Below are 13814 nucleotides of genomic sequence, written 5' to 3' on the forward strand. Positions count from 1 at the left end.
ACTGAAGTTAGAAAGTGACTTGTATCTTAGAAATGTAACTCCAGTAGCATCATAGAAAGTAGTCTCAGAAGAAAGTCAGAGGCAAAGAAGGAAATCCAGGAATATTGTGGACTCTGGGGTCCAACTACTTAAATTTTAATACAATTTCAACACTTCCTAATAACATGATCACACATTTCCAAAACTGGGTTTTCTCATCTGCAACTGTAGGCAACAGAAATAGCACTTCCCCAGAAACTGTAGGGGATAAACTGAGGCAAGATATACATAGCTTTTCCACACTGCATAGCTCAGGGTAAACATTTAATATGGGGGAACCAGGAGAACTTCCCTTGGCTATAGCTGAAGTGCTACATATATGCGCCTGTATTTCTTTACCTTGAGAGGAAAAGAGTTTATTGAATAACAGTTTACAGAAGATAGAACAAATGAGAATATAATCTGCAGAACCTAGATCAAAATCCTGAAATTCATAACTCTCTTTTACACCTAATGATTCTTTGCTGTAAATGCTATGCTCACCTTTACCAGGTAGAAAGTATCAGGGAGACAACCCCTGCCTTCAGGGAGTACGAATTCTAGTTCAGGGGACAGATATTCACATATTACATATTAAGTGAAGGGGACCCGTCACTTGGAGAGGCACTTGGCTCAGTGATGAAGACAGACTACAGCCTCTATGCCAGACTGCTTGGTCTGATTACTGGCATCCCCTGGTGGTGCCACTTAAGAGCTGTGTGACCTTGGGCAAGCTACCTAACTCCACTGTGCCTTACTTTCTACATCTGTAAAAGAACATAATAATAATACCTACCTAATAGAACCAGTGTGTGGAATAAAGAAATTAAACCATGCAAAGTACCTGGAGCCTATTTAGTGCTAAATAACTAGTTAGTCCTACTTCTGCTAGTAGTAATAATAAAGGTCTACTAATAAAGGCGCCTAGGAGCCAGATGTGTTTCAGAATTTTTCTGATATTAGAAAGAAAACGTGGTATGAACACTATATATGACAGAATCATCCCAGTGGGATCTAGGACAGCACCTGTATTAAAAAAAATATTAACATTTCTGCAGTAGGAATTTTTTCAATGGTTTTCTAAATAAAGACGTATCAAGAGACTCACATCTAGCAAAATCACAATTTGCTGATAACTGAGTTCAGACCAGGTAAGATGTTATCACCACACAAGTGTTCAAAAGCTTTTAGTTTCCAGAGCTTTTTGAATGTTGGCTTTGTGGATCTTCATGGCTTTGAACATTAGACCGAGACTGAGAAGGCTTCTAAGAGGGGCATTTTTTTTTTTTCCTGGTTGGTAAAAAAGAGTAGAGAAATTGTGAGCAAAAGGACTTTGTGATAGACTCTGCAGTCAAAGTGAGCAGGATACCCCACAAGACAGAAGGGGAGAGGGAGAGGTGAGGCTGGAATTAGATCGCCTGACCCTCCCCAAACTGGCAACGATCGGACAAGTACTGATCTATTCGAATATAATAACGTTAATTCTTTTAGATTAGTAAATACAACTTTAGGCTTAGTGTGTGTAGCCAGAGACAGCAAACTGATAGGTCATGACAGCCAGTGGTGGCCTTGCAGATATGTTTTGTTTGGTGACACAGTGTTTAGTTTTTGGAATGTGGATACTTTGATGAGAATGTATACTTGTCATCTGCCACAGATGGTCTCATCACTCTATCATTCTCTACTGTCTTCATCCAGCTGTATTCTCTCATTTCTACCTTTGTGGTATTTTCCAGCACTGGAATTTGCAACCCTTGCTTGTAAAATAAAGGAAAATAGCTGTTTTAAATGAACACTGAGATTTAAAGTGATTGATTATGTGGCCGAATTTACCTTGAGGTCTCTATGCAGACTGGCAGAAAGGTTTCACCCTAAATGTTGGCTCTCCTGATTGTCAGTGACTTCCCAAAATGCTGTGTTATAACGGTGTTTTAGGCTCCGTTACAGAGAATAAAAAAGAGAGCATTAACCTGCCCTATGTCCTACACAGCTTGTTCCCAAAATATAGCCCAGTGAGTATAAGTAAAGTGTTACCTGATCTTTTCCTATAGAATCCATATGGTAGTCACTAGCCACACATGGCCAATTAGCACTAGATATGTAACTAGTCCAATGTGAAATATGCTGTACATATAAAACAACAGATTTCAAAGGGCTTGTACAAAAAAAAAATGTAAAATATCCTATAGATAATTTTTAACATTGATTACATAGTATAATCAAAATTTTTATTTATTTATTTATTTTTAGGTGAGAAAACCCTTGATTGACCTCACAAATTGCAAGAACCTTGTCGGCTTACAATCCTTTATTTTTTATTTTTTATGCCTACAGCACCTGGTCTTCCTAGGTGGTCTCCCATCCAAGTACTAACCATGCCTGACACTGCTTAGCTTCTGAGATCAGATGGGATCGAGCTTATTCAGGGTGGCATGGCCATAGATGAAATTTTTAATATGTTGACTTAAATAAAGTATAGTATTTAAATTAATTTTACTTTATCTTTTTACTGTTTTCATGTGGCTACTAGATAATCTTAAATCACATATGTCTCATGAGATATTGCTATTGGGCATCACTATTCTGTATAATACATGTTAATGATATAGTTATATTTAAAGCGATGTCTGATCCTCATTTGTATTATTCATGCAATTTTTAGTAAACTGCGGTCCCACCAAATTATTATTTTAGAAAAAAAAATAGATTGCCTGTTCACTCTTGATAGAAAAGATGAAAATTTCTTGACCTATTTCCCACCATGAACTTCTCATGTTCTCTCCCCATCACACAAACATCGGTTGGGAATCACTGCTTCAGAATAGCCCATGGGCCAAATCCACCAACTACATACATGTTTGCATGTTGTCTATGGTTCCCTTTGCATTGCAATGGCAGAATTGAGAGATTGTGACAGTGAGAGTCCTCAACGTCCAAATGATTTACTATCTGGTCCTTTACAGGAAAAGTCTACTGACTCCTATTCTAGAACAACAATTCCAAAGGGGCTTTTCTAAATGAATTCTCATAAACAGACATTGAGACTGGTTTACAGATTCAGAAAACTGCTTAGGAAAAATTTGAATCATGAGTGCTACAAACCACTAATACATTCTGAAATAAAACATTGTTTTCCAGCTTCTAAAAAATCTTCAAATTTCTTTTTCTGGCAGGGGAAGAGGAGCTGGGGAAACCATGCTTTATAAAATATGATTCTGGGGGCAGTATTAAGAGACTGAGGATTATTTAAGGATGAAATGGGCAAGCATTTGCTCTGCAAAGGATTTCATAGAGCATCATGTTTTACTAACAAGTTTCCAACCCATTCGAATGGACATATGAATTAATGGTGAATTACTGAGAATTTTCTTACTTTGATCATAATAAGCATCCTAAACTTTTAGCTGCTTAGTTAATAAGATTTTTGTAAATTTCTATGAGAAATTTAGAATGTTATATTACTTTTGTCATAATATGTCATTTTTTTTCTCATAAGTTGACTCTTATAAGTTAAATCTGCTGGCTTTTAGAACTCATTAGAGAAAGCTTTTGGTTTGTGGTTTATGGGTCATCATATAAAAAGTACAGAGCCACTATGTCAGAGCTGGCATTATGCTTAGAAAAATAACCTCTGGAGGTCAATAAAGCATTGTTTCACCCTTCTAAGACCTAGTTATCATATTAAAGATTGCAGATGTTCATTTCCCAATTTTGTTAGCTTTCTTCACAATTGGTTAAAAATGCAAAGAAAAGAAATTACAATTCTAATTGTGACTCTACTTAACGAGTTCAAACTGATTTAAGCATGAACATCTGAGAAGCCTGAAAACTCGGCAACCATTTAAAAGTCTATTTGAGTAGGAGATCACAATTCCTTAGAGAAATGAGAAGGTGCTTTATAGTCTAATGCTTCCTTTTGAACTGTATATCACTTTTTCTATTTAGAATTCATTTGAATGCAGAAATTGAGTTAGGTTCCTTTCGTTGGAGACACTCCAAATATTTTGACAGTTATTTGAATACCATATTGACAAGCCCATTATATTTACTGGTCCTAAAACAAATAATTTCCACACATTCTAAGCTTTAAAACTCTTTAGGACAAATTATTAAAAGATTATAACGTGTTTGTCTGTGAATTTTTAAAGGGAAGGATTTGTGACTTCTTAAAAAAGGGAAAATATTTGAATAGCAGCTATAATTCTAGTATATTCACAAATCAGTCATTAAAATGCATTGAGCAGAGTTGTTGCAGCTGTATACAGCTTTTATTATTCAGACTGCTAAATGGGTGAAACATATATTTTAATTTAATGTATAATGCACAACTCAGAATGAACCAGAACAATTCTCCCTCTCCTCCCTTTCTTAAGAAGAAGCCAGAGATCCTTCAACAGGCTGGTGATAATTTCTCCTGGACAAGAGCCAGCTGAGATTTATTGAATGTGCTGGCATCTCTTCATAAAACATTGCAAGAGCTGGCAGAAGGTTAGTCAAAAAAATCAGCCCATAACATTTCTACTTTTATTCATATATTTTCATGGGGGATTTAATTGCTAAACCTTCAGCTCTGGTTACTAATTATGGCCCAACGAGAACTTCAGCTTCTATAGAAAGTTAACAAAGGAGTGTCTTCCTATTTCATTTTTATGGAGTAGAAGTCCTCGGTTTGGGGAGCTGGGACACTTACAGTCCTGAGTAAAGAGAGCTACAAGGAACCACCTGGATATTATTAATAAAGAAGAGGGAAAGGTGGGGGGCAGGGTGAGATGTTATTCTCATTTAGTGACATACTAGCTATTAGGTAGAAGATATGTTTAAAAGTAAAAGAAATTATGTGGCATGACTATATTCAAAGGGTGTGATTCTTCCTTGATTTTTAAATAGGTCAGACTCTTGGCTAGAGGGCTCATACCTGGAGAATGCTATTGTCTACTTAACTTTCCCTCCAGCCCTTGGAATTTCATCTTGAGGCTCCCTGAAAAATAAAGGCCCTCCCCTCAAATTTTCAGAACAAGCAAAATCCTGTTTATAGCTTCTCATGTTTCCATAAATACTTGTAATCTATTTTATTTCTTTGCTGAAATGTAAAGGTTCTCTCAGATGCAATTTATTCCTCTCTCAAGGTGTCCAACAAGCTCTCATTGGAGTTCTGAACTCTACTTTCATAGCACAAACCTCAGTGGCAGTGCTTAACTAATTTACTGTGTTTAATCGGGGACTATAAAAAATAGTTTCTTTTGTCTTTCCATGTCTAGAGATTTATACTGGTGCTTAGTCTTTTAGAAAAAAGGCAGTGTTAAACTTCTGTCAGTTATGTTGGCTTTTGGACTTAGTCAATTCATGACCATATCAAGAGGAGATTGTATCTTTTAGCATTATGAGTACTTTCACCACAGAGAGGAATAAATTAGGGCTGAGAGTTTCACGGTCCTCGGAGACCTTGAACTTGACTTACTGAATTGTGAAAGCAAACTGCGATGCTCAATAGCCTTCAAAGCTACGAGTGCCGCGGGATTCTCTGTGCCCTCTCAGACGGCCACAGTTGTATGGCAGACACCTGCAAGAGTCTCAGGTTTCTTTCTTATGTTCTAGATGTCCAGGATGAACACAGAGATCTATGGTATCACTTCTAAGTTTTATCAATTTTAAGTAATCAGTGATACAGCCTCGCCTCTCCCATATCTAGACCGTTTTTGAAACCTCCTCAGCATTTATTCTTGTTTCCTCCACTACTTTGTAAAAGAGATGTGAAGTATCCTTATAATGAGGGAGATGAATCTCATAACTTTAATAAAATATAAAAGGAATTTAGGGCTGTGGAGAGGTAGAACATGTAAATATGCTACCTCTTGGTGTTTATGTCATTGAAATTAGACTTAACACATGACTTGATATTTCTTGCTGACAGTACAAGAAGCAAGCTGTGATCCACACCAACTGTTTTCCTTACTTCTAAAACATATCTATCCTGGTTATCCACACCTGTAAGACCTTGTAGCCCAACTGCTTTGTATGTTCGAAGTTCATAATTTTATCACATCAAATGCATCGAAAGAGAAACAAAAAAAGAATAGGGGCGGTGAGTAAGGTGACTCTTACTAACATCTTAATTCATTTCCCATTATTTATTAGAGAAAAAGCTGATCCTAATCTCCTCCAAGGTACACCGGGCATCTGTAATATTGGTTTTGTTCTACTTCTCCTGGAACCTTCTTCAATTAGCTACTTTCTCTTGCATCCTAACTCCTTCTCATCTTTTTCCTTGTGTCCATTAATATCATAAGTCTCCCCTATATAAAAAAAAAGTTTTCTCCCCTTCAGCCTCATTTTCAAGCCTACTATTCCGATCTCTCTACCTCTTTTGATCATCAAACTTCTTAAATGAAAAGAATATTTTGACAGACTACTCATTTTTACTTCCTTAATCCTCTGGATGCTTTTGACAGAACTCCCTGACATTTATCTAGAAAATCTTGTCAATGATTCACTGTTTGCCAAACTTAAAACTTCCACTCTCCTCTTCAGTCCAGCTCTAGTTTACACCTGAAATGTCTCAGCTCCTGCCCCTAGTCTCTCCTCTTGCTGATTCATTGTCTTTATTACTATCAGAATTAACTTTATAAATGAAAATTGGATTGTATCGCTCACAAAACTCAACACCTTTCTCAGCTGAATTTTACTTCATCTCTAGATGCTCATTCTTCAAGGCCAATGTTACCCTGATGCCAAAGCCAGCCAAAGACATCACAAGAAGAGATAACTACAGGCAAATATTCCTGATGAATACAGATGTAAAAATCCTCAAGAAAGCACTAGCATACACCATGACGAAGTGAGACTTATCCCTGGGAATCAAAACAGTGCAACACTTGCAAATCAATTAATGTGATACACCATGTCAACAAAATAAAGGACAAAAATCATGCCACATTTGCATAAATGCAGAAAAAGCATTTGACATATTCAATATCTTTGATGATACAAACATAATAAATGTACATAATTATGTACTTCAACATAATAAAGGCCACATATAACAAGACCAAATGCCCAAAGAAGACAGATAGGTGGTTAACAGGTTCAGGAAAAGGTGCTCACCACCACTAATTATCAGGGAAATGCAAACTATGAGATACTACCTCATGCCTGTTACCATGCCTATCATCAAAAAGACGAGATAAACGCTCCAGGGATGTACAGGAAAGAGAACCCTTGTATACTGTTGGTGGAAATGCAGAATGATGTAACCACAATGGAAAACAGTATAGAGGTGCCTCAAAAAATTTAAAATAGAATTAGTATATGACCCAGCAATTGCACTTCTGGGTATATATCCAAAAGAATTGAAGTCAGGATCTTGAAGAAATACTAGCTCCCTCAAAAATATGGAAACAACCTAAATGTTCACTAATGTAATGAATGGATAAAGAAAACACGGAATATACATGCAATAGAATATTATTCAGTCTTAAAAGGAAGGAAATCCTGCAATTTGCAACAACATAGATGAATGTGAAGACATTATGCTATGTCAAATAGCTAGTCATAGATAAACACTGCATGATTCCACTTACCTAAAATAGTCAAACTTATAGAAGTAGAGAGTAAAATGGTAGGCACTAGGGAGGGAGAAATAGATAGTTGCTACTTAATGAGCATAAAGTTTCAATTTTGCAAGATAAATATGTTCTGGAGACCTGCTATACAACATTGTGCCTGTAGTTAATGCTATTGTATTGTGCACTTAAGAATTTAAGAGGGTAGATCTCATGTTAAGTGATCTTACCACAACAGTTTTTTTTTGTTTTTTTAAACCTATGAGACAGGCATTGATATCATCATTTTCTTATCAGGAACCTAAGGCCTAGAGAGATTAAATACTTTGACTAAGATTCCATAGCCATTAAGTAATAGTGTCTATTAAATGGCAGAATAAATTGTGTGCACATGCCACTTGGCTAAAAAGGAAATGGTAACATCAGAGGACTGCTTGTTTGTTTGTTTGTTTGGGGGGGGGTTGTTTTTCCATTGTTGTCTATTTATTTGTTTTGTGTTTTACATATGAACAAATTAAAGGTGTTTGGGGGAGAGGATGCCTCCCTTTGTCTTCTGTCATAAAGCTGTGAACCTCCACTCATGAAGAGAGAAAGAAAGGCAGTGCCAATGGAAAAGAAGGAATTTGTAAGCATCTCCAATGTTTACATACACTGCGTGGTGCTTGGTCTATTCAGATTCTAAATGAAAGCCCTGACCGGGTTTCATTTTTAAGTTTGTCTCTTTCTAAGTCTACTAATAAGTTTAGTCTGTATCTCTTGTACAGTACCTAGTTTGATGTCATGCTTGATTAATATTTTGTTCTAATTAATAATAAAGTAGATAAATCAGAACCTTGAGATTTAAATTCTCTATTCCATCGTCTCTCCCCTTCAGCCTGATTGAAACCATGCTCATTATCTTTCTGCAATTAATTCCTTATTCCACAGGCTCATTCCTGTTATCCCAAGGGATGACCCTCCTGGAAGGAGGACTTCATTGAGATGATTAGGTCACACTATATTCACCAATTAAACAATAGTTAGCTATTGATTTCTACTGAGACATGTAAATGATTAGCAGATCCTTTATAGAGATAGCTGTCGTTCTAAGAGGTTACCATTTTATAGTTCTATTTCTACAGAAATACTTGGCATTTTCTTAAGGTCAGATGGGATACCATAGCACTGACTAGTTAAGAGGATAAATCTGTACCTTATCACCATTAGAGAGTACTTTTGAGGCTATTGCTAAAGCTCATCATATAGACACAAACATTAAATTTCATATATGAGTAATGGAATGTTACAAAGAAAAGTACACCATAATCTCTTTGCTATTTGCATTTCCTTAAGGCCTCACTAGAATTTTATCTCTCTCTTACACACACACATATATATGTGTATGTATATGCATGTGCATATTGATACATACATATGGAGGCAGCACTCTACATGTGAACTGTCTTTCATAGACAAACATTCCATGTTCTCAGGATCAAAAGTGTCTAATCAACCTGTAGAGATATTATTTCAGAAACTATATGAACATATGTTGATCAAAATAAAAAATGGCTATAATCAGTATGGCTTCGTATTTATTGCATCTCTCTCTTTCAGTATAAATTTCTAGTTTTGCATACTATTAGAAACAGACAGTTTTAGGTGGCTTTAAACCTCCCAGCAAATGACACAAACTGTAAATAAATATGGTATGCATAATACTGGCAGTATGTGTGGAGACCGAGGGAGATATATGGACAACTTTCTTATAAGGTTATATATTTATTTCATGAAATAGGATGACAATATATAAAGCACATAAAATCCATGATTTTATATCTATAAATGTTCAATATAAAGCTAACTAAAAATTCAATTTACTTTAAGGAAACATTGCAGGTATGGAAAAATTACAAAGGTAATAAAGAATATTAAGGGTAGAAGTAAGAGTAGAAACAGATTACATCCAGAAGAGAGTACCAATAATAGTTAACATATATATGACACTTGCTATGTGCCAAGTGTCTTTTTGGGGATTGTATGTCCATTAAATTATTTAGTGCCTACCACAATTCTAAAAACTAGATACCATTATTGTCTTTATTTTCTAGATGAGGAAATAGAGGCACATTAAATTTACATGACTGGCCCAAGGCCAAACTGGAAATATGGCTCTAGATTCTTTATTCTTAACTTCTAGATTCCACTCTTTTAGATGTTAGTAATAGCCAATGCACTGGGGAAGGGCAAAAACAATGTAAAATTTAATGTCCAATCATAAAAAAGAAGACAGACAATAAATCATCAGAGAAGACATTACTGGGTCCCCTGTGTTCCATACATTCTTCTAAAGCAGGCTCATTCCATATTTGATCTAAATATTGAACAGATGGAACTATCCCCTCAGGGTATTTAAGTTATTTTGTAATTTTCACAGCCAGTTAGAAATACATTGGAGAAAACTGCCCATTCTGGACAAAATGTTCTTTGTTCTCAGGACCAAAACATGTTTAATCAACCTATAGAAACAATTATTTCTGAATTGATATACAATATGACAACGGTTGTTCCAAGTAATAAGTGACTATCATTATTATTACTTCCAATTATTGTGCATTTACTAGACACTCGCTCAATCTTTTATGTGCATTCGTTATTTACTTCTCACAGCAAGTAAAGTAATTATTGTATCTCCATTCTATAAAAGAAGGTTAGGAAGCTCAAAAAACTTAAGCACCTTGTCAAAATGTTTAAGGATGAAACATGGGTGGACTCAGTTTGGAGTTGGGGCTATCCAATTCAGGCTTATACCCTTTGCCTGAATGTAAATGATATTGGAGCATTTTCTTAGCAACATCCTTAGCAATAAAAAATTAATTCTATCTTCAAATTCAACAACAATACTTTGCTGCCATTCATTCCCTCAGAAACAACTGTTGCTTATTCTTTCAATAGTTCAGCTCAAAAAAAAAAAAAAATGTAGCCATCCAGATGCATAGGGATCTCCTTGCAAACAATTTGGTTTTGTGGATACCATAAATTAACACAAGCTGTCCACTTCATTGAATTCAAGATTTTTTTTGTTTATGCTTTTAAAAATATTGTTTTTCTTAACTCAATCCAACAAGTGCCCAAATGTCTACCAGTTCCTGATGAAGAGGAAACAACTATTTTGGGAGGGATAAATAACAGGTATCTGCAGAGGATGATATAGCTTAAGACTACATAACAAATAGCTTAAGACTCCGTGATACAGTCTGTGGAATAGATAAAGTTTACACCTCTTTCAATAGTAGAAAGAGACCACTCTATCTCAGATAGATGAGGTTAATTCTAGTAAAAGTTAATTTTCTTCTTTGCCATGTTTGGAATCCCTTTTCCCTCTGTTTCAGTACATAGTTTAAATCATATTAGAGTTATTTAGGGCTATATCTTTTTCCTTCTACTATTGTATAGGAAAACTTAGGGAATAAAGACAAATTTTTACTCCTCTTCATATTGCACTTTATAATGATGGCTAAGTGTTAGCTTTTATTGAGTATTACTAAGAACACTTTATACATCTAATTCTTTAAATCTGCACAACTACTTTTGGGTAAGCCCTATGATCACTGCATTTTACAGATGAAGAAAGTGAGTCACTTGCTCAAGATACAGACTTAGGTAGGGGCAGAGCTGGCATGTAAGCCCAGGAGGACTGACTCTAGGAAGCAGGTGCTCAATAAATGTTCATCAAAGTGATTTGAGCAAAATCTGTTTCAAGGTGGTATTCACAGAGGAGGTCAGTACCTCACATTGAATAATTACCAGGAACACTAATCAAGATTAGGTAGCCCTCCCCATTACCCCAGCTAGGCAAGATCATGGAGTGTTGACACGAATATGGCAACAGCAATGCACTGGATTGGTCTACAAAGAGAGCATTGAACTCATGTGTTGTGTGAATAGTGCAAGTCATCTTTTACTGTTCCCCACAGAGATGTGAAGGTATATGCAAGAATGACCAAAAAAAAAAAAATGGGTTTTGCTTTATTTGACCATAACAATTACATGACAAGGAAGAGGAAGGGAAGAACAAGGAAAAGAAGGAACCATCTCTTATTGAGCAGCTACGTGCATTGTGCTCTGAGCTGCAGCTCACATATGTTACGTTATATATCTTACTATATTCCTTCCAATTTTGAAAACTAAGGCTCAGTGATTAAGTACACATAGCTATCAATATAGGAATCTAAGCCTGTCTGGATCCAAACTTTTATTCTTCCCTCTATTAACAGAAAAACCATGCTTATTCTATTTCCCAAAAACATAATGCATTCTTTGTTTTAAAAAATATGAATGCTAAACACCAAGTATGTACAAGATCAGGGACTTGCTCATAAATGTCAAGAGCCATAATAATTTTTCTGAGAATAACACCTAAATTCCTAGAACATCTGTCTGTGATATTAAACATCTGAGAGTTTTTTTTCAGAGTGTGGTATCCTATGAAGAATAAGGATGTTTATTTGTTGAATTATTAGAAAAGAAATTTTTCTCATTCTTTTGAAGTCAAGATGCATTTGCCACATTAAGAATACAGACCTTGTACGTGTGAAGGATCTTTGTGCTGTGACTCACATTAGTCAACATGCACAGAACACTGTCCTTACTCATGAGATGCTCATTCCTATTGTGAAATTTTAAAACGGAAATCAACTGCAAAAAAATGCATATTAATTTGCAGAAATTAAGGATTCACACTATGTATATGCTATTTCTTTTTTTTTTCTTTTTTTTTCTTGTGAGAAGAGAGCAATGCTAGACATTGGATAAAAACTTTTAGAGAAGGGACCATTTTACTTTAGAGGACACATAGAATAGTTCTGCACTCTTGAGCTTGGACATAATAATGATAACAATAACGATGATAAGCAACTTAGGTTCAGATCCTGGTTGGCCTCCGTAGTGCACATTTATGATTATTTCACCCCTTCCCTTGTCAAGCCTCCATTCTTCTGGTAACAGCTTCCCTGTTTCTCTCAGGAGATCAGCCCCGCCACTATTCTAAGCCCTATGTTTGGAAGGAGAGGCTTACCTGACTCCAGCTCCAGTGACCCAAGCCTAACCCTCTCAGCCTGGACATCAAAGATGGCTATGTGACTATAATTGGTCCGTCAGAGACAACCCCAGGACATTTTTTGGAAATGGCTAGAAATGGAGGTTTTCACTTTCACTGGGGATGCTGTCCCAGTTGTCCATGACAGGACGGACAGTCAGCCTGAGAATGGAGCCAACACACGAGGAAGCAGTAATGGATGACGTAGAGAAACATGAACATCATTTGGTCTCCTTGGGTCAAGCTGCACCTGAACTCAACAGTTACACGTGAGGTTTTGACTATGTTAAAAGTCAACAAATCACCTCCTTATTTTTTTCCTTCTACAAAATTTAAGTTTACATTTTATCACTTGCAACCAAAAGTGCCGACTAAGATAGGTAATTATCACTAGCATGTCCTTAGACAAGTTATGTACCAAGATTTTTGTGAGGAATTTTTTTAAAAAATAATATATGTAAATGATCCAGCACAAGGCCTAGCATAATTTATCACCAGCTGACTGGGAAAGTATTTGCTGAAGAAGAATAAATTGCACCGAGAGTTTTGAAACCCTTATGTGGGCACCAAAGGGAAGTGCTACAGGGGAAGGGGCCAGCAAGTGCGATAATCATGCTCTCCAGAGGCTGCCGTTTTTTCAGGGCTGGAGAAACTAGTTTGGAGTCTGAAGTGACAAGGCCAAGAACAGGGAGGAAAAATAGGTTAGGTCATGTCCAGTCACGTCAATCACTTTCACACTCGAAGGTGTAGTATTTCCAATGAGAAGACTTCGGACATAAAAAAGAAAACAAAATAGGTCACTTGGGCCATACGTGAGTCTTTCAGGAAAACCTGTTCTGGCACAATCAGGCTAACCTGAACTGCACTGTATTAAGCTGTCATGTGACTTTAGAATAACATCGATGGAAGAAATTTGGAACTTTCTGTTGTCGTTCTTGGCCTACTTTTCACCCTTCTCCGTTGGAGAGAGAAAATAATAGTGACACAAAGTATTCTAATTATTTCCTTCTGGTGTATAATTTGATAACCAGAAATTTAAATCATGGGCCTGTATTATTATATTTAAAGATATTGTTGAAGTTCTATCGAATTTAAATCACATTTTTATGTGTTTATTCTTAGTCATAAAGTCGGTTCCTTCACAGAATCAGTATAGTGGA

General features: G+C 36.1%; 1 pseudogene; it reads right to left on the minus strand.

The window, feature by feature from the left end:
- Positions 1 to 2343: 2343 nt before the first annotated feature.
- LOC118606101 lies at positions 2344 to 2462 on the minus strand (annotated as a pseudogene).
- Positions 2463 to 13814: the final 11352 nt, after the last annotated feature.

This window comes from Rousettus aegyptiacus, unplaced genomic scaffold (genome assembly GCF_014176215.1).
Source record: "Rousettus aegyptiacus isolate mRouAeg1 unplaced genomic scaffold, mRouAeg1.p scaffold_m13_p_7, whole genome shotgun sequence".
Classification (NCBI taxonomy): domain Eukaryota; kingdom Metazoa; phylum Chordata; class Mammalia; order Chiroptera; family Pteropodidae; genus Rousettus; species Rousettus aegyptiacus.